At 35.5% G+C, this 21,422-nt stretch overlaps 1 pseudogene; it reads right to left on the bottom strand.

Moving 5' to 3' along the window:
* Positions 1-12,508: 12,508 nt before the first annotated feature.
* On the bottom strand, positions 12,509-14,575 carry LOC115506826 (annotated as a pseudogene).
* Between the last annotated feature and the right edge of the window lie 6,847 nt (positions 14,576-21,422).

Genomic DNA, 21,422 nt, shown 5'->3' with positions numbered 1-21,422 from the left:
CAAAATTATACGGTCAATTAATCTTTGACACAGCAAGAAAGAACATCCAATGGGAAAAATCTCTTCAACAAAAGGTGTTGGGAAAACTGGTCAGCTACATGGAAAAGAATAAAACTATTCGATTATCTTATACCATACACAAAAATAAACTCAAAATGGATTATACACCTAAATGTGAAACCTGAAACTATCAAAATCCTAGAAGAGAGCTCAGGCAGTAATGTCTCTAGCATTGGCCATCACAACATTTTTCTAAATATGTCTCCTGAGGCAAGGGATACAAAACAAAAATAAAATATTGGGACCTCCTCAAAATGAAAACACACACACACACACACACACACACACACACACACAAAATAAACACCTTATGCACAGCAAAGGAAACAATCAACAAAACTGAAAAGCAACCTACAGAATGGGAAAATATATTTGCAAATGACTTATCTAATAAAGAGTTAGTATCTAAAATATATGATGAACTGATACCACTCAACACTCCCCCAAAACAAATAATCCATTTAAAAGTGGGCAGAAGATATGAACAGACATTTCTTCAAAGAAATCCAGATTACCAACAGACTCATGAAAAAATGCTCACCATCACTCATCATCAGGGAAAGGCAAGTCAAAAACTACAATGCAATTTCACCTCACACTTGTCAAAATGGCTAAAATAAAAAACACAAGAAATGACAAGTTTTGGTGAGGATATGGAGAAAAAGAAACCCTCATGTACCGTTGGTAGGAATGCAAACTGGTGTAGCCACTCTGGAAGACAGTGTGGAGTTTCCTCAAAAAGTTCAAAATAGAACTACCTTACAATACAGCAATTGCACTACTGGGTATTTAAAAGGATATACACTGTGTATTCAGAGGCATACACTCATCCTTATGTTTATAGCAGCATTATTTACAATAGCCAAGATATAGAAGCAGCAAAAATGTCCATGGATAGATGAATGGGTAAAGAAGACGTGGTATATAAGTACACAATGGAATATGATTCAGCCATAAAAGAGAATGAAATTTTTCCCTTTGCAACAACATAAATGGAGCTGGAGTGCATAATGCTAAGAAATAAGTCAGAAAAAGACAAACACCATATGTTTTCACTTATATGTGGAATTTAAGAAGCAAAACAAAGGAGGAAAGGAAAAAGAAAAAAGAGAGCAAACCAAGAAACCGATTTTTAACTGTAAAGAACAAACTGATGATTACCAGAGGGGAAGTGGGTGGGAAAATTGTTGAAATAAGTGATGGGGGTTAAGGAGTCCACTTGTGGTGACAAACACTGGGTGATGTATGGAATTGTTGAAGCACTATATTATACACCTGAAACTACTATAACATTGTATGTTAAGTATACTAAAATGAAAATTTAAGAATCTCTCATCTCCAAGTGTACCATGAAATATTTCTGGCAGAATAAAAAATCAAAGAAAAATATCCTTCTCATATTCCAGTGAGTTTTCCATCACACCACAGATTTTTAAATGTTCTGAGACTCGTTAAAGCGGCATTAAATATGTTATTTTTTTTTAGATTTGTTTGGATTACTTTCTGTCAAAACACCCTAGGACTGTATTTTATTTTTTATACAACATTTTTATTTCTATTTTTTAAGTTTATTTATTTATTTTTAGAGAGAGAAAACATGGGTGGGGCAGAGAGAGAGAGGTGGAGAGAGAGAGAATCCCAAGCAGGCTCTGCACTGTCAGTGCAGAGCCCGATTCGGGGCTCAAAGTCATGAAACATGAGATTGTGACCTGAGCCAAAACCAAGAGTCAGCTGTTTAACCTACTGAGCCAACCAGGCACACCAGGACTGTGTTTTCAAAGACAACCTCACTTTTATTTTCTAGTTTGCATTGATTTGTTTGTTTTTGTTTTTACAGAATGTAACATGAAATCCAGATGCTTTATTTCACTCATAGAGATGCATATATTTTTATCCTGATGAATAGAAAAGGAAAGCATGCAAATGAAAATGATTCCATTTCTTGAAGGTCCACTGTCTTCTCAGATTAATGCTCTCTGATATGAACATTGCAATTCACTGCATCATGCAGAAAATGTAAAAGGACAGATTTTCTGAACAGTAAACCATAGCTGTTAGAAATATAACTAAAATGGAAAGCAACATGTAGCTGGGTCTCTTGGTCAGGCACATGGAAAATGTTTTCTATTTGGTGGCATTTATCCAGAGGCCAAGTGTTCACAACCAAGTTTTTAGGTATTCATGTAATTGTGGTTCTTTCTCTTATTCTTCCTCACTTTCTTATACCCTGTCTACATTCTAGTCATCTTTTCCAAACTACCTATTCTGCCTACTTTCAAATGAAAACAAATAACTCATCACCTGGGTGTTCTCCAAACTAAAATTTAAAAAAGATATACTAATTAGTAACATGAAAACATATGAAAGTATAAACCTCACTGGTAAAATAATTGTATAGTCAAATTTAGGATAGTTTAATGCTGTAATATGGTAGTGTGTTAATCATATAGCTTTAGTTTAAAGGTTAAATGACAAAAGTATTAAAATTACTACAATAACTTTTAACAGATACACAATATAAAAATATGTAAATTGTAACATCAAAAACATAAAATGGGTGAGGGACACAAAAGGGTAAAGTTTTGTGTGTAAATTTCAATTTTTATCAGCTTAAAGTAGACTATTATAGCTATAAGATGCTTTTCGTAAGCCTTATGGTAAATCACAAAACAAAAACCTATATTAGATATAAGGAGAAAGAAATCAAAACATATCGCTACAGAAAATTATTAATTCACAATGGAAGACACCAAGAGAGGAAGAATGGAAGAATGGAATTAGAAAACATCCAAAAAAACAATTAATAAGATGGCAACAGTTTTTACCTATAAATAATTACTTTAAATGTAAATTAATTAAACCCTCCAATCAGAAGATACAGAGTAGCTGAATGAATAAAACAAAAAAAGCCTCAACTGTATGTTGCCTATAAGAGACTCACTTCTGCTTTAAGGAAATAGTGAAGGGATAGAAAAAGATATTTCATGCAAATGAAAACCAGAATAGAACAGGGATAGCTATACCTAGGCAAAAAATAGACTTTAAGTCAAACTGTAACAAGAGACAAAGAAGGTCATTATATGATAAATGAGTCAGCTCATTAAGAAAGTATAACAACTGTAAATATGCACCCAACATTGTAGCACCTAAATATATGAATACTTCTAAATGTATTGATCTGAATACAGAAATTGACAGGAACACAATAATAGTGAGGGACTTCAATACTCACTTTCAACCATGGATAGGTGATACAGACAGAAAATCAATAAAGAAATTTTGACTTGAAATATACTTTAGATCAAATGGACCTAACACATGTACAGAGCATTCCATCCAAATGTAGCAGAATACATATTCTTCTCAAGTGCACACAGAACAATCTCTAGGATATATCACATATTAGACCACAATACAATCCTTTATAAACTTAGTAAGATTTAAATCATATAAATTATCTTTTCTGAGCACAATGATATGAAACTAGAGATCAGTAGAGGAAAGCAGGAAAATTCACAAATATTCAGAAATTAAACAATACATACCTGAACAATGAATGGGCCAAAGAAAAAAATGAAAATGGAAATTAAAAATATCTCAAGACAAACAAAAATAAAAACACAACATACCAAAACTTATGGATCACAGCAAAAACAGTTAGGAGAGGGAAGTCTATAGCTATAAATGTCTACATTAAGTAAAAGAAGGATTTCAAACAATCTAATTTTATACCTCAAGGAACTAAAGAAAAAAGAACAAACTAAGCCCAATGCTAACAGAAGGAAGGGGGAAAACTATCAGAGCAGAAATAAAATAAAGATACAAAACCAACAGAAAACATCAGCAGCACTAAGTTTTTTTTTTTTGAAAAACTAAAAAAAATAAAAACTTTAATTTTTATTAACTTTTTTAACTTTATATTTTATTTATATTTTTTTATATTTTTTAATTTTTATTTATATTTTATATTTATATATATAGTTATAATTTATTAACTTTTAAAAATAAAAAAAATTAAAAAAATAAATAAAAAAAATAAAAACTTTTAGCTACACTAATAAACTACGCTAAAAAATCAGAAATAAAAGAGGATATATTAAAACTGACAGTGCAGAAATATAAAGGATCATGAGAGACTATTATAAACAATTTATGCCAACAAGTTGTATCACCTAGAAGTAACAGATCAATTCCTAGAAACAGCCTATCAATTCCAAATCATTAAGACATAGAAAAATCCAAATAAACCTATAACTATTAAGGATATTGAATCAGTAATCAAAAATCTCCCAACAGATAAAAGCCCAGAATTATATAGCTTTACTGGTGAATTCTACCAAATATTTAAAGAAGAATTAATGCCAAACCAATACCAATGATGGTTTTCAGGGGCTAGAGTGTAGGGGAAATGGGGAGATGTTGATCAAAGGGTACAAACTTTCACTTATAAGGTAAATAAGTTCAGATAATCTAATATACATCATGGTGACTATAGTTAATACTGAATTGAATATTGAATTATATAATTGAAATTTGCTAAGAAAGTAGATCTTAAACATTCTCACCAAAAAAGCTAACTATGTGAGGTGATGAATATGTTATTTAACTTGATTGTAGTAATCATTTCACTATATATATACATCTATAAATATATATATATATATCAATTATATGCCAATCAATCTGAGAAAAAACCCTCAGTGACATATCACCTCACACCTATTAGGATTCCTTACTAACGAAACAAAAAAAAAAAAAAAGAAAGGAAAATGAAAAAAAAAGATAATAAGTGAAGGCGAGGATATTCAAAAAGGGAAATCTTGTGCACTATTAGTGAGAATGTAAAATGGTGATGTCACTATGGAAAATAGCATGGAAGTTTCTCAAAAAGTCAAAAATAGAACTACCATATGATCCAGCAATCCCACTCTTGGAATACATATCCAAAGAACTGAAATCAAGATTTCAAAAGATATCTGCACTTGCACTGTCAATGCAGCATTATTCATAGCCAAGATATAGAAATGACCTAAATGTTCATTGATTGATGGATAAAGAAAATGTGGTATGGATGGATAAAGAAAATGTGGTATATAAATACAATGGCATATTAATCAGCCTTTAGAAAGAAGGAGATCTTGCTGTATGTGACCGCATGGATGAACCTTGAAGACTTTATGCTAAGAGAAATAATCCAATCATCGATAGGAAAATATTACATGATACCACTTATATGAGATATCTAAAAATGGTCAAACTCATAGAAACAGAGGGTAGAAACGTGGTTTTCTGGCACAAGAAGAATGGGGAAATGGGACTCTCCATGGGTATAAAATTTCAGTCATGAAAGATGAGTAAGTTCTAAAGATCAATTGCATAACATTGTGCGTATAGCTAACACTGTATTCTGGACTTAAAATTGTGTTTAGAAACTAGGTCTGTTAAGTATTTCTACCACAATGGAAATTTTTTTTTAACATTCTAACATTATTAATTGACAGGCAGCCCAAAATACTGTAAGAGCATAATAAGGTTACCAATAAAACTAATGTGATGTTAGACTGCATTAAAAGAAGGATGGTTTTCTGAGCTAAGTAGTTGAACTCCTAATTTCCAGAACATCCACATTAGCAAGTGTCAGTTTTGTTAATGATCCAATTATCCAATTGCATTTTGCCTAAAATTGAACAACTTTTTGAGGGTTTTTGGCATCCATTCAGGTATCCTACAGATTAAATATAATTATATCAAAATTAAAGGGACTTTACACAGACAGCCCAATGCAAAATGTTGACAGAGGAGAAAGAAAGATGACTGGAAGACTTGAAACTATACCATTCTAGGAATAGGTGAGGCAACTCCAGATGATTTAAATGGAAACAAGAAAACTCATTTTGGATATGATATCTGAGTTTAATATATGAAAATAGTTATTATACTTATTCTGTTAGCTCCAATCTAGAATTAATAACACTGATGATACAAAGATTCAAATCAAGGCTGAAGATATGAAAGAAGTTTTGGCTAATTAGAACTTAAAAATTTTGAAATGAGTGCTTTATAATTATTCATTAAGATTGCTCTTGCAGGTTATTATTTATAATTTTAATGTTAAGGTTTATATCATTAAGGTTATTTATAAAGAAACCACAACTTAGAAAAATTCTCCTTAGGGTTGAGACTCTAAATTTCTTTATTAAGCTTGAAAAATTAAAATTTTTCTCTCTAAAAATTCCTTTTACTCATCCTGGCCCCTATGACTCTGTTTCTTTACTATTTTTTTTTTCAACGTTTATTTATTTTTGGGACAGAGAGAGACAGAGCATGAACGGGGGAGGGGCAGAGAGAGAGGGAGACACAGAATCGGAAACAGGCTCCAGGCTCTGAGCCATCAGCCCAGAGCCCGACGCGGGGCTCGAACTCCCGGACCGCGAGATCGTGACCTGGCTGAAGTCGGACACTTAACCGACTGCGCCACCCAGGCGCCCCTACTATTTTTTTTTAATGAAGTGCAGAGAGTTTTTATTTGGAGACTGGACTTCTGCAGTTTTCAGACATCCAGAACATTAACAAGAAACTGATAAGAAACCGAAATATTTGTTATCAAGCTCATGATACAATGTCCCATATCTATTGGTGTCAAATTGTCATAGGCTTTGTACTTCATGTCTTAGCGCAAAGTGCAAGAACAATGTTAAATTATAATGTGATGAAAGAGAGGTGTATTGTAGGCTCAGTATAGATACATTGACCTCCTAAGACATAAGATAACCATAAATAGTAGACTAAATCATAAAGAACATGGTTTTGCTGACCACTTGGACAAACAACTCTACAGTCTCCATAACAACTGAGAGAATCACTCTTTTTCAACACAAATAATCATTAGATACAATAATCAATAGTTTTTAAAAATAATAATCTTATTGAATTATCTAATGGATATTTTCTTAAGAGAGTTAGAGGAATGTCTTATTTATTTTATAAAATTTTTCTTAAACATAATTTAAATTTTAAAAATCAGGACATTGTTTAATGTGGATTTATATAGTTGCAATATTAATTGAGACAAGAAAATTGGTCTTGCTTCACTTCCTATCCTAATATTCTACAATTTCTACTAATTAATGTGATGCAGTGGGAGTTGGGAAGATAGGAGTAACCTCATACTCCAATGTTAGCATTAAAATATTGCTGGAGGGCCCCTGGGTGGTACAGTTGGTTGAGCTTCTGACTTTTGGTTTCGGCTCAGGTCATGACCTCATGGGTTCGTGGGTTTGAGCCCCACATTGGGTTCCATCCTGACAGCACAGAGCCTACTTGGTAATCTCTCTCTCCCTCTCTCTCTCTCCCTGCCCCTCCCCTACTCCCTCTCTCTGTTTCTTTCTCTCAAAATAAATAAAATCTTTTAAAACATCCCTGGAAATAAGAACATGAGATCTATATGCTAAATGAATAAAATGTTTATTTTTCATCTGAACTATTTGAAGAGCGTTTATTTCTCCCCTTCATCATTTTATTAAGTGCTCATAGGTGTTTTTCTTTTCATTACTGTTGCCTTCCCAACATATAACCATTTAATTACTGGCAGATCTCACCATATTTGGGCATTACTTGATTTAACTAATAATCACCACCCAGAAAAATTGCTTGTGGAGCAGATTTCCATACAACAAATGATCTTCTTCCATAGAATGTAAGGAAAGTGTTCTTAAATTTATTTTGTTCAGTTCCTTCCTATAGGTGATTAATGGCACAAGAGTGGTATAGTTACTCCACTAACTCTGAACATCTGCTACCTGCATGGCCTGAAGCCATGGCTCAATTCAGGCATGGGATGCAGGAAGCCCTGCTCTTTCTACCTTGCTTTAGTTTCAAATGCTTACCTCATGCAGGCAACTTCTCCTCCCCTACTGACGTGGCCTAGACTTGATGGCACATCCAAGATCAGGCTGTGGGAGATATGAGTAGCAGCTGGTCACATCCTGCTGTTTCTGTGGTAAGGTACAGACAACTGGAGATCTCATTTTGTATATGCTCCTGGAAACTGTCTGTTGGAAAATTTCTGTTCATGTGAGGTTTCTGGAAACATATATTGAATTTATTCTCTACTTTTCCATTATGGTGAATTTCTCATTGGCAAATCCCCATATAATGGGGTACACCTGCACTGTTGAATCAAAAGGCAGGGAAGCTTCATTGTAAAATTAACAGTTGCAATTAGTGTTAGGACACATTACTGTTTTTGCAAATCCACTCAATAAATCTACAGACTTTTTATATTCTTTCATGAGTGCATATATGTGTGTGTGTAACATTATATTCCCAGCTGAGAAATTATCACATCTCCTGATTGCTTCACACCATGATTCAAGCAGCACTGAATCAGCATTCGTAAAGATACTGTTATTGGAATCTTTGTCTTTTAGCTAAGATACACAATTGAAATCCTTATCACTTTGTACTCACTAATTATCCAATGCTACTTTTTCAAAGATATGGACATAAATTAGCTCCGGTGTCCTAAACCAACTCTAAATTAGGTAATTACATTGTATATCCTGCAGTTTTTGCTGGGAAACACGTTCTTCACTTCCTGTCTCTAACTGATGGCCAGCTAGTTAATGGCTTACAAATTTTCCCCAGAGATGGTTACACATCAGAAATGATTCTTTTACACGATGTTTTCAGAATGTTGAAGATGAAAGGAGCTATGTAAATCGTATTGTTATTGCTTATTATTATTATCAGTAGCAACTCTCTTCACTGCTTCATTGCACTAGTAATTTGGAGGCAAAAGACAATGTTATAAGATGCATCTCGGGGATTTTTGTTAGAAAAAATTGTTATGGACTGAATGCTTGTGTTCCCCCAATATTATGTTGAAGTCCTAACCAACAATATCATTACATTAGGAGGTGGGGACTTTGGAAGATAATTAGATAATGAGGTGGAGCCCTCATGAATAGAGTCCTCATGAATAGGATTAGAAACCTTATAAAATGGACCTCAGAGAGTTCTCTCACCCTCTTTCTGGCATGTGAATTAACAATCCACAACCCAGAAGACAACTTTAACAAGAACCAAACTAGGCTGGCACCCCAATCTTGTATTTTCAGCCTCTGGAACTATAATAAATAAATTTCTGTTATTTGTAAGCCATACATTTTGTGGCATTTTGTTATAGTAACCCAAACTGGCTAAGAAAAAAAAAATTCCTAAAAAACAATTTATATTAGTCTAGGACTTCCCAAATTCTTAATAATGTGTTAACAGAAAAGAATTTTAAAGTCTTCCTGATTTGAGATTTCACCAAGGGTAGGGGTGGCAAAGGGTAAAAGGAGAAAGCAAACCGAAGCCTATTTTGAAGAACAATGGAAATAATATTCAAAATCTTGAATAGTCTAATGGATAAAATATTCATTATGGATGAAAAGAAAAGGTAATGTGGGAATTTGCCCTGTGAGCTACGAATGTCTTTTCACCCATGAAAATTAACCATTTCAGCAGATGTTTTTTGTTAAATATTCTGAGGCTCTTCCATCTCCCCAAAAGTCAAAATGTGAAAAGTCACATTTAATTACAGATCAAATTTTATAACCGCAGAACAGCACTGATATATTATAACTTAACTTTTAATGGTCATATCTACATTCTAAAAATTAAGAAACTTTATATAGAATTGTGCATACATACACACACACAAATATATATATATATATATATATATATATATATATATGATCTGATTCTGTACGAGACATGAGTCATTTTGTGTATATGAATCATAGTGGTCATGTCAGCTCTTCTGATAGTTGTTGAAGTTGACACAACTCCTAGTAAGCAAGTTGCACATTAATGGAATCTATGTTAACTCTCTTTAAGTTGCATTATCGCAGTAAGTACATAAGATCCTTTAGGGAAGAAAGGCAATTGAAAGGTGGTCCAGTCTAATCACCCATGCTCTGAATTTAGTAGCAATACAGCACTGTGGGAGTGGCTTTAGATAGACATATTTTCCCTCTGTGACAAGTTCTTTTAAGGTTAACACCATAATCATAAGTATTCCCGGCATCCTTTAATAACTCATTGTAAATTTAATACCCCCCCCCAAAAAGTCTTACCTTGCATGCAATTAACATACTCTTTTAGGAAAACACCATGTCTTATTCATCTTTATAGCCTCTGTCCCTAGTAAAGTAGTATACTGCAGGAGCTCAATTAAATACTTGCTGAATAAAATAAATAAATAAATAAATAAATAAATAAATAAATAAATAAATAAAATGATTTTCTTTTTTCAGTTTTTACCATTTCTTGAAATATAACAATTTATATTATCAACTTTCTAATAATTTTGTCTTTTAATTCATATTAAAACTGTATTGTTATAGAGGCTACCTCCTATCATTCTGGATTTTATAAATGAATCTGTAGTCATCAAAGGTATTTATTTGTTCAACAACTATTTTGCATTTCCTATATACAAGGAGCTGTGAATGATACAAACACAAAAATCCAGGTACTTAAAAAAGCCTCCATCCATTCTAGTGGAGACTATAAAACAATAGAAAGTCATAAGTGTCCGAATAAAGATACTGAAAAGTGCTATGTGACCTCAAAGGAGAGACAGATGTCGCTGCATGGGAGATGAATTAACTAGAGAATGATCCATACTGTACAGGTGTATCTTAGAGATAATTGCAGTTTGGTTCCAGACCACTGCAAAAAGTAAAAATGGCAATAAAGCTAGTCAAATGATTTTTTTTTTTTTTGGTTTCTTAGTGCATGTAACATTTACGTTTACACTATACTATTAACTGTGCAATAGCATTATGTGTGAAAAATGTACACACCTTGATTAAAAAAAACTTCTTTATTGCTAAAAAATTCTAACCATCATCTGAGCTTTCAGTGAGTCACATTTTTTTTTTTTTTTTTTTTTTTGGTTTGTGGAGGGTCTTGCTTCAAGTTGACTACAGACTGATCAGGATGGTGGTTAGTGAAGTTTGGAGTGGCTGTGGCAATTTCTTGAAATAAAATAACAATGAAACTTGTCACATTGATTGACTCTTCCTTTCACAAATGATGTGTGATGCTATGTGAAAGCATTTCACCCATGGTAGAACTTCTTTCAAATTTGGAGTCATTCCTCTAAAACCCTGCCACTGCTTTATCAACTAATTTTATGTAATATTCTAAATTATTTGTTGTCATTTCAACAATTTTCACAGCATTGTCACCAGGAGTAGATTTCATCTCAAGAAATCACTTCCTTTACTCACCCATAAAAATTAACTCCTTACCTGTTAAACTTTCATTGTGAGATTGTAGGAATTCATCACACCTTCAGGCTCCACTTCTAATTTCAGTTCTCTTGCTATTTTCACTACATTTGCAGTTACTTCCTCCACTGAAGTCTTGAACCCCTCAAAATCCTCCATGAGGGTTGGAATCAACTTCATACAAAATCCTGTTAATATTGATACTTTGACCTTTCACCATGAGTCAGAAAGGTTCTTTTTTATATATGTTAAATATAATTTATCATCAAATTGGTTTCCATACAACACCCAGTGTTCATCCCAACAGGTACCCTCCTCAATGCCCTTCACCCACTTTCCCCTCTCCTCCACCTTCCATCAGCCCTCAATTTGTTCTCAGTATTTAAGAGTCTCTTATGGTTTGCCTCCCTCCCTCCCTCTCTGTAACTTTTTCCCCCTTCCACTCCCCCATGGTCTTCTGTTAAATTTCTCAGGATCCACATATGAGTGAAAACATATGGTATCTGTCTTTCTCTGCCTGACTTATTTCACCTAGCATAAAATGTTCTTAATGGAATCCAGAATAGTGAATCCCTTCCAGAAGGTTTTCAACTTACTTTGTTTAGATCCATTAGAGGAATTATTATCTATGGCAGCTATAGTATCATAAAATATATCTCTTCAATAATAATACTTGAAAGTCAAAATTACTCCTTGATTCATGGGCTGCAGAATGAATATTGTGTTAGGGGTATGAAAACAACATTAATCTCATTGTATATGTCCATCAGAGCTCTTGGGTGACCAGATGCATTGTCAATAAGCAGTAATATTTTTAAAGGATATTTTTTTCTGAGAAGTAGGTCTTAGAAGTGGCTTGAAATATTAAGTAAATCATGCTGTAAACAGATGTGCTGTCATTCGGGCTATTTTGTTCTATTTATAGAGCACGGGCAGAATAGACATTTTTTTTTCACTTTGCAGTTTCAACTCTTATACCAAAGATTGACAGCACACAGGGAGAAGAAAAGCAACAAACAAGGAACATAAAACAAATTGATCTCACATGCTACTTTCAGTCAACAGAACGTGGCTCTCTAGATAGCTGTGTTTAGAAGGAATCTGAGGCTTCAGCCTCACTTAGCAGAAAGACTATTGCAACCAATTATCAATATCCGCCAATTTCACTCAACCCAGAAGAAACCAATGACACCAAAGTTGGCAGAAAAAAATGGCATTGGCTGTACCACCAGGGCCAATAAAGAAGCCAGCAAAGGTCTGAGGAAATCTGGAGTGGGCATTCTGGTGGTATCTGGTCCAGAAGGTAAACGGGATTCTAGACCAGGGATCACCAAAATCTCCTTCCTCTGCCCAGATCAGCAGCCCGAACTCAATGTCATCACAGGTCCTGGGCCCAGATACAGCCCCATCTGCAATCTCCACTCAGGTTTTCCTCTCATCCTGGTCCTCAGCCTCAGCTGAAGCAGCGTTCAGAGCATTTAAGGCCTCTTTTTCAGCCTCCATGAATGATGCGGTCCAGTGGCAAGGATTTCTCTTCTGAACCTTTGCAATGAATCTCAACACTTTCATCTCACTAGCTTTATGGTAGGAACAGAGGCCCCAGAGGAATTCATACTCAAGAGGGTTGCTGTTCAGCATTTGTCTGTAATCCAGGTACTTTTGCTTTACAAACTCATAAACGAGAAGTTTCCTTAGATCTCTAAGGAGAGAATATCTCACCCCAGAACTCGGTCCCATCTTGCTTAGTGTCTCCTAGAGGACAGCTTCACTGGCACAGTTGCCATTCATGAATATGATGCCCAATGCCACTAAGAGAACACCCAGCTTGGGTGTGTCTTTGTCCCCAGTGTGCGAGCTAGGGACTTGGGGGTTACTGAGAAGAATCTACAGGTGCTCTTGTCAATCTCCTTCAGTTGAATCCCAAATTTCTTCTCCAGGATAAACATCAGTGTATTTATGGCTGATATCCCACAGCGTTTCTGAGTGCTTGATGGGCACCTTGGTATAATATTTAAGCATCAAGTATTGAATCAACTTATTTGTTCTTTCCTGAAGAAGGGCCACATCTGGACATTGTGGGGAACCCAGGTTCTGTGACGCATGCTAGTTGGGAGAGGGGTGCAGATTCTGCTAGTCAGGTGAAATTGACCAATCAGGTGGGAGTGGCCTGTCAATGGAAAGTAGCCAATCAGGTGGCAGAAGACAGTCAGGTGGTAGTGGCCAGTCAGGAGAGCCTTGCCAATCTGAAGGATGCTGCCCACCTGGTGGGTTCTGCAAGGCCAGTGGGTTCAGCCAGACAACCGTACCAAGCCAGACAATGGGGTTCTGCCAAGCAACTGAGTTCTTCCAGGCTTGTGGGGTCTGTCCTAGCTGGGAGGTTCTCATGTGCTGGTGGGGTCTGCCTGGCTGGCTGTTTTTGCCAGCCTGATGGGTTCTGCCAGGACAATGGGGTCTGTCAGAGCACATTGGAGGGTGCCCAAGGTGGGCAGACCTCCAGGTCCCTGCAGCCAGTAGAACTTGCCTCTAATCCCCACTGCTATCCTTTTCTACATTCAAGGTATTAACCTTGTGTGTTCTCTTGCTCTAAATTATAGCCAAATTATAGTCCTAGACTCTAGAGTCTGAGCCTCAGAACCATCTGCTGATATCTGTGGAGCTTGTTTAATATTCTGGGTATGGGTATAAGCTTTTGGGGGCTTAGTGGTGTCATTCAAAGCCTTAAAGGCTGTCTTAGACTAAGTATTAACCATATCACTGGCTATGACAGAGAAATTGTAGGTGGCACTTGGGCCAACTTTAATAGTGGTGTTCAAGGACTTAAAGGCCATCTTGGACTTGTTAGCTGTTAACTTGCAGGTGGAAAATATCATAGGCAGCATTTTCAGACTTTTGGGGTGGCAACCTGGGACTTAAAGGCTGCCTTACATAGGACATTGGAAATCTCCTTGGCATTAGGAGCCTGAAAGAAATCATACACATGATTTGGGCCTTTTGTCATGGCATTCTGAGCATTAAAACTGTTTTGGGCACAGTGGCAGCTGCTAAAACTCGAACATCAGCCATCTCACTGGCTGTTGGGGTCTGTGAACTCTGGGAACTAGCATTTGGCCCAGCTGCTGTGGCCTGGTTGGTAGGTGGATCCTCCGAACTCTGGATGCCCTCATAAGAGTCTGCATAAGTAAGGTGTTGTCTTCAGTAGAGGCCTTGGCCTGCAAGTGCAGGAGGCCCATACCAACTCCTTTTTCTGAGCCATGGCTCCTGTCCCTCTCAAAAGAGCAGAGCCTTGCCTCAGACTCTAACCCCAACCCCCTTGTTACCTCCCTTATTCATCACTCAGAGAATTGAAATTCCCCTGATTGGTTTTCTGCCGCTGCACCCTCTCCTTGTCCAGTAGAAAATGCCAGTCAGTATCCCAGAACAGATATAATTTGTTTAAGCTTACTTATTTTTGAGAGAGAGAGAGAGCAGAGAGTGAAAGCGAGCAGGGGAAGGGCAGAGAGAAAGGAAGAGAGAGGATCCAAGCAGACTCTGCATTGTCAGTGTAGAGCCCAAAGGGAGTCTTGAACTCACGAACCTTGAGATCATGACCTGAGTCAAAATTGACAATGCCACTCAGGCATCACATGGTCCAAGAAGAATTCTAAGACACACACACACAAAATAAGGAATTCTGAAATGCAGAAGAGCTCAAGCTGCAGGACAGTAATCAATGATGTTCCACTAGACAAGATTAATTTGCATTTATGTGGACAAGAATCATGTGCATTATTATCATTTTTCAAAAGTTTACAGAATTATAACATAGATGAAGCACAGTGAAGCTAACTCAAATGGCAAAGCTAGAGGGAACATTGACTAATAATTTTTTTCACCCTAGAACACTCACTATCTTTCCCTTCCATTTCAAATTGTTTCACTTCAAAGACCCAATAGTTATGCCCAATAGCATTACATGACCAATGTGCCCCAGGTACACTCACCAGCACCACCTTCCCACCATCCCCCATCATGGGGGTTGCTCCTAGAATCTCTGCAAGTGACCTTGATCAACTTGCCGTTAATGGAATCTTGAAAAACCATGTACTCCCAACACATATTTATTTATTTATTTATTTATTTATTTATTTATTTAGAGTGGGGGATAGTGCACACACATGTGAGAGAAGGGCAGAAACAGCGAGGGAGAGAGAGAATCCCAAGCAGGCTCTGTTCTGTCAGTGCAGAGCCCAACATGGGTCTCAATGTCACAAACTGTGAGATCATGACCTGAGGCGAAATCAACAGTCAGAAACTTACACGACTGACCCACACAGGAATTCCTTTTTCTCCTTTCTTTTTTGCAGAAATAGAATTTAGTGATTCATCACTTACACCTAACACCCAGAGTTGATCCGAAAATGTGTCCCCCTTAATGCCCCTTGCCTATTTAGCCCATCCACCCACCCAACACCTCTCCAGCAATCCTGTTTATACTCTGTATTTAAGAGTCTCTTATGGTTTGTCTCCCTCTCTGTCTTTATCTTATTTTTGCTTCCTTTTGCCTTATTTTCTTCTGTTTTGTATCTTATCTGCTTTGTATCTTAAATTCCACATATGAGTGTAGTCATATGATATTTGTCTTTCTCTGACTGTTTTATTTCACTTAGCATGATACAGTCTAGTTAATCTACATTGTTGCCAATGGCAAGGTTTCGTTCTTTTTGATCATTGGGTAATATTCCATTGTATGTATATATATACCATTCTTCTTTATCCATTCATCAATGGGTGGTCATTTGGTCTCTTTCCATACCTTTGCTACTGTCGATAGTGCTGCTATAAACATTGGGGTGCATGTGCCCATTTGAAACAACACTCCTGTATCCTTTGGATATACACCTAGTAGTGCAATTACTGGGTCATAGGGTAGTTCTACTTTTAATTTTTTTGAGGAACCTCCATACTGTTTTCCAGAGTGGCTATACCAGTTTGCATTCCCACCAGCAGTGCAAAAGGGTTCCTCTTTCTCTGCATCCTTGCCAACATCTGTTGTTGCCTGGGTTGTTCATTTTAGCCATTCTGATAGGTGTGAGGTGGTATCTCATTGTGGCTGCAATTTCATTTGATGATGAGAGTGATGTTGAGCATTTTTTTCATTTGTCTGTTAGCCATCTGTATGTCTTCTTTGTAAATTGTCTATCCATGCCTTTTGCACATTTCTTCACTGAATTATTTGCTTTTGGGGTGTTGAGTTGGTAAGTTCCTTATAGATTTTGGATACTAACCTTTTATCTGATATGTCATTTGCAAATATCTTCTCCTATTCCATTAGTTGCCTTTTAGTTTGCTGATTGTTTCCTTCACTGTGCAGAAGTTTTTATCTTGATAAATTCCCAGTAGTTCATATTTGCTTTTGTTTCCCTTGCCTCTGGAGACATGTCAAGTAAGAAGTTGCTACAGCCAAGGTCAAAGAGGTTGTTGCCTGTTTTCTCCTCTAGGATTTTTATGGATTCCTGTGTTACATTTAGGTTTTTCATCCATTTGAGTTTATTTTCATGTATGGTGTAAGGAAGTGGTCCAGGTTCATTCTTCTGCATGTCGTTGTCCAGTTTTCCCAACACCCTTTGCTGAAGAGACTTTTTTTCCCATTGGATATTCTTTCCTACAGTGTCAAAATATAGTTGGCCATGAATTTGTAAGTCCATTTGTGGGTTCTCTATTCTGTTCCATTGATCTATAGGTCTGTTTTGTGCCAGTACCATACTGTCTTGATGATTGCAGCTTTGTAATACAACTTGAAGTCCGGGATTGTGATGCCTCCAGCTTTTGCTTTCTTTTTCAGGATTGCTTTGGCTATTCAGGTTCTTTTATGGGTCCATACAAATTTTAGGATTGTTTCTTCTAGCTCTGTGAAGAATGCTGGTGTTATTTTGATATGGGTTGCATTGAATATGTAGATTTATTTGGGTAGTATCGACATTTTGACAATATTTGTTCTTTGAATCCATGAACATGGAATGTTTTTCCATTTCTTTGTGCCAGAATAAACATAATTCTTAAGGCCCCTAGGATTTTTGGAATTAGCATTGGCTTCAACTTAAAGTCACCAGCGGCATTAACCCTTAAGAAGAGAGTCAGCTTGTCATTTTAGAGCCAGGCATTGGCCTCTCCTTTCTAGGTATGAAAATCCTAGATGGTGTCTTCTTCAAGTAGAAGGCTGTTTTGAAAATCTGTTATTGAGTGTAGTCACCTTTATTAATTATCTTAGCTAGATCTTCTGGATAACTCGCTGCAGATTCTACATCTACATCTACTTGAAGCATTTGCTGTTTCACCTTGCACTTTTATGTTAAGGACATGGCTTCTTTCCTTAAACCTCATGAACCAACCTGTGCTAGCTTCAAACTTTTTCTTTTGCAGCTTCCCCACCTCTTCATGGAATTAAAGAGAGTTAGGGCCTTACTGTGGATTAGGTTTTGGCTTAAGGGAATATTGGAGCTGGCTTGATCTTCTATCCAGACCACTGAAATTTTTCCATATCAGCAATAAAGATGTTTCTCTTTCTTATCATTGGTGTGTTCACTAGAGTAATACTTTTAATTTCCTTAAAAACTTTTCCCTTGCATTTATAACTTGGCTAACTGTTTGACACAAGGGGCCTAGCTTTCAGCCTTTCTCGGTTTTTCATATGCCTTCCTCACTAAGCTAAATCATTTTAAGCTTCTGATTTAAAATGAGAAACATATGATTTGTCCTTTCACTTGAACACATAGAGGTCATTGTAATGCTATTAATTGGCCTAATTTTAATATTGTTCCTCTGGGAATTGGAAGAACTGAGGAGAGGGAGTGAGATAGGGGAACAGCCAGTCAGTGGAGAAGTCAGAACGCACACACAATATTTATTAAGTTCACCATCATATACAGGTGCAATTTGTATCATCACAAAGCAGTTACAATAGCAATATCAATAATCACTGATCACCATAACAATATAATAATTAAATAGTATGAAATATTGTGAGAATTACCCAAATGCAACACAGATATGAAGTTAGCAATTTTGGGAAAAAATGGCACCAATACACTTGCTCAAAGTAGGGTTGCCACAAACTTTAATTTGTAAAATATGCATTACCTGCAAAGTGTAATCAAAGTGCAATAAAACAAGGAATGCTTGTAATTCCAAAGTGGAACATTGTTTTGTATAAGAGGGGTTCCTTTTAAGTCTTGTACTGATGGCATGTATTGGTCGGTTATATTTTAACCCTTTTGTGAAATTATATCTTGTTTAAAGTTGCTTATTATCATTTTTTAGGTAATACTTAGACTATTCAGAGAGATTACTTAATTTACTGGTTGCTGTGCAATGTGATGCCAAGTTTTAATGTGTTAAGTACCGTTAAAAAGGCTTGCCTTTCTTACAGTTTTTCATGAGACACTTTGTACCACCCACACCACTTTTGTAATTGCAAAATCTAGAAAATACCTTATATGTATATGGTGCACAGTTACTAGTCAAACCAGTAGATGAATTTCTATTCAAACTTGTTTCTTTTATATCATCTTTATTTTGTTTTATAATAAGTTGTGGAGGGACAAGTCAAACATGTGCAAGTCACTGATCAACCTGCTATTTCTCAACTAATGGAAAATGTCTCCTGTGCTTACAATTATTTCAAATTATTGTGATAAGGACAAGTAACAACAACGTTACTCAATCTGATAAAAGAAATCACTAGAACTGAATGACAAAGCACCATAGTACATTTTTTCCTGAAATCCATTAACCTCACTCATATGAAACTTACCAAAGAATTTATTTTGATGTAAGTACACATTTCTTTTTCTCTAAATGTTTAGTTTTGAGACAGGCAGAGAGCAGGGGAGGGGCAGAGAGAGACAGAGGATCTGAAGCAAGCTCTGTGCTGACAGCAGAGAGCCCAATATGGGGCTCCAATTCATGAACCACAAGATCATGACCTGAGCCAAAGTCAGATGCTTAATTGACTGAGCCACCCAGGCACCCCCACATTTCTTTTATTAGTAGTTACTGTGCCTCATACTCTATTAAATGTACTCCACACATATGGAGAAGTTAGGTGTCCCAGAAATTAAGTATCTATCCTGTCTTTGATAATATAATACCTCTCTGGAAAATAAAGAGGTCATTGATGATGGTAATCTGAGATTCAATAAGGTAGTTTTTGAAAATAGTGGATAAGATTTAGGGTCTCATTCATAAAACAGAAAGTGTTTCATTTCAAAGATGATTGAAAGGGAATGACCAGCCCTCATGTGATAAACATTTAACTCACAATTTTTCCTCCTGTCCTTGATTCATGAATATTAAATCAACTTGTCCTCTACTATTGTAAGAAAACAAATGCTTGTTGATTTGTTTATGAGAAAATGTATTCCCTAAAGGTGTCCATTAGTTTTTTTTTCCATACTAATGTAAGCTAAAATATATTTTTCACTTGAAATTCTAGGGCAGAATTTTCAATACCCTAGTGTTAATGCCTGCAACGTAACTGTTCTGAAACTATTCTTACTTATGTTTTTCTATGCTACATTGAACATCTTATGGGAAAATATATCTGTGGAACACCACAATAGTTGTTCTGTATCTGCTGGTAATCTATACTAGTATTTCAAGAAGACTACATTCAGAAGTAGTGTTATAGGGACTCTTAAGGGAATACTTCTGTCCAAAATAGGATAGAAAGTAATGACAACAGCAAACAAAAAAAAGTATATATATAATAAATATATATAATATATAATATATATAATATATAATATATAATACATATATATAATATATATAATAAATGTATATATATATATATGTATTATATATATGTATTATATATATATGTAATTACTTTTATCTATATATAAAAGGAAACTCTTTCATACATTAATTTAATTTTTCACGATGCTAAAACAATACGTTGAAAAATAAGAACTTCAACTAACCAGTTGTTTGCTCATTCCACATGAGTACAAATAGGTCAACAATTCCCCAAATAGCGACTTAACTTGCCCTTTTGAATTCCAGAACAGATATGTTTGTTATACAGAAGGGGTAAGAAATTATAGTTTCAGATTATTTTTGGGTAACATTGGATCAATGTCATTCTCCAACTATAAAAACTTAATGATGTATGCTTTGTGTATAATTACTCTGTAAGTTAGTGCTTCTGGCACCTCTACCACTTCCACTTATTCCATATATATGACTCCCAATGTGGATAATCAAAGTCCTCTGAAAATAATTGGCCAAAGTAGTTCCTTATAGATATTAGAAACAAATTTGTAAAATTAAAAATAGCAATATTTTTACTGCTTTTGATAAGCATTGTTATTTCATTGAGTAATCAACTAAAAATTACTTAGTTCTCTTTTTATCTGGACACTCTCTGGACCCATCCCCCTACACGCATGTGCGTGCGCATACACATGAACACACACACATACAGACATAAAATCTTAATCACATAATGTAACTGTATCTGGAGTACCATTTCTCATCCACAGAAATAGTTATAATCATTCTAAGCAGCGTACAGCCAGTAACCCCTGCTATACCCCTTTGGACAATGTAACTATTCACATATTTAAAAAAATTCAGGACTTATCATGTAATAAGAATACCACAGAGAACAATAAATTTCTTAAGAAACTCAAGGGGGAAACACTACAAAAAGTCAGGTAATAGGAGGGCTGGCTTTATTTGCATATGTTTACAGAAGTGGCTAATCAGGACCCATTTAGTTCCAAGTAGCAAGAATCAACTCAAATTAAGTTAAATTAACACTGAGAATATAGTTAGTTCATATAGCTTAAAAAAATGCTGGAGAAGCTATAAATGGATGGAGGAATCCCAAAAACCAGGACTTCAGGGCCTAGAAACAGAGTCAAATATATTAATGTTTATATATGTGTATATATACACATATGTATGTATATATACACACATATATGTGTATATATACACATATATATGTATATGTATGTTTATATATAGGGTGTAATGCATGTATATATGCTAATATTTATATATATGGTATATACTAATGTTGTCTATATGTAA

This window comes from Lynx canadensis, chromosome X (genome assembly GCF_007474595.2).
Source record: "Lynx canadensis isolate LIC74 chromosome X, mLynCan4.pri.v2, whole genome shotgun sequence".
Classification (NCBI taxonomy): domain Eukaryota; kingdom Metazoa; phylum Chordata; class Mammalia; order Carnivora; family Felidae; genus Lynx; species Lynx canadensis.
The sequence above is the reverse complement of the archived record's forward strand: the minus strand, read 5'-3'. Positions and strand labels throughout refer to the sequence as shown.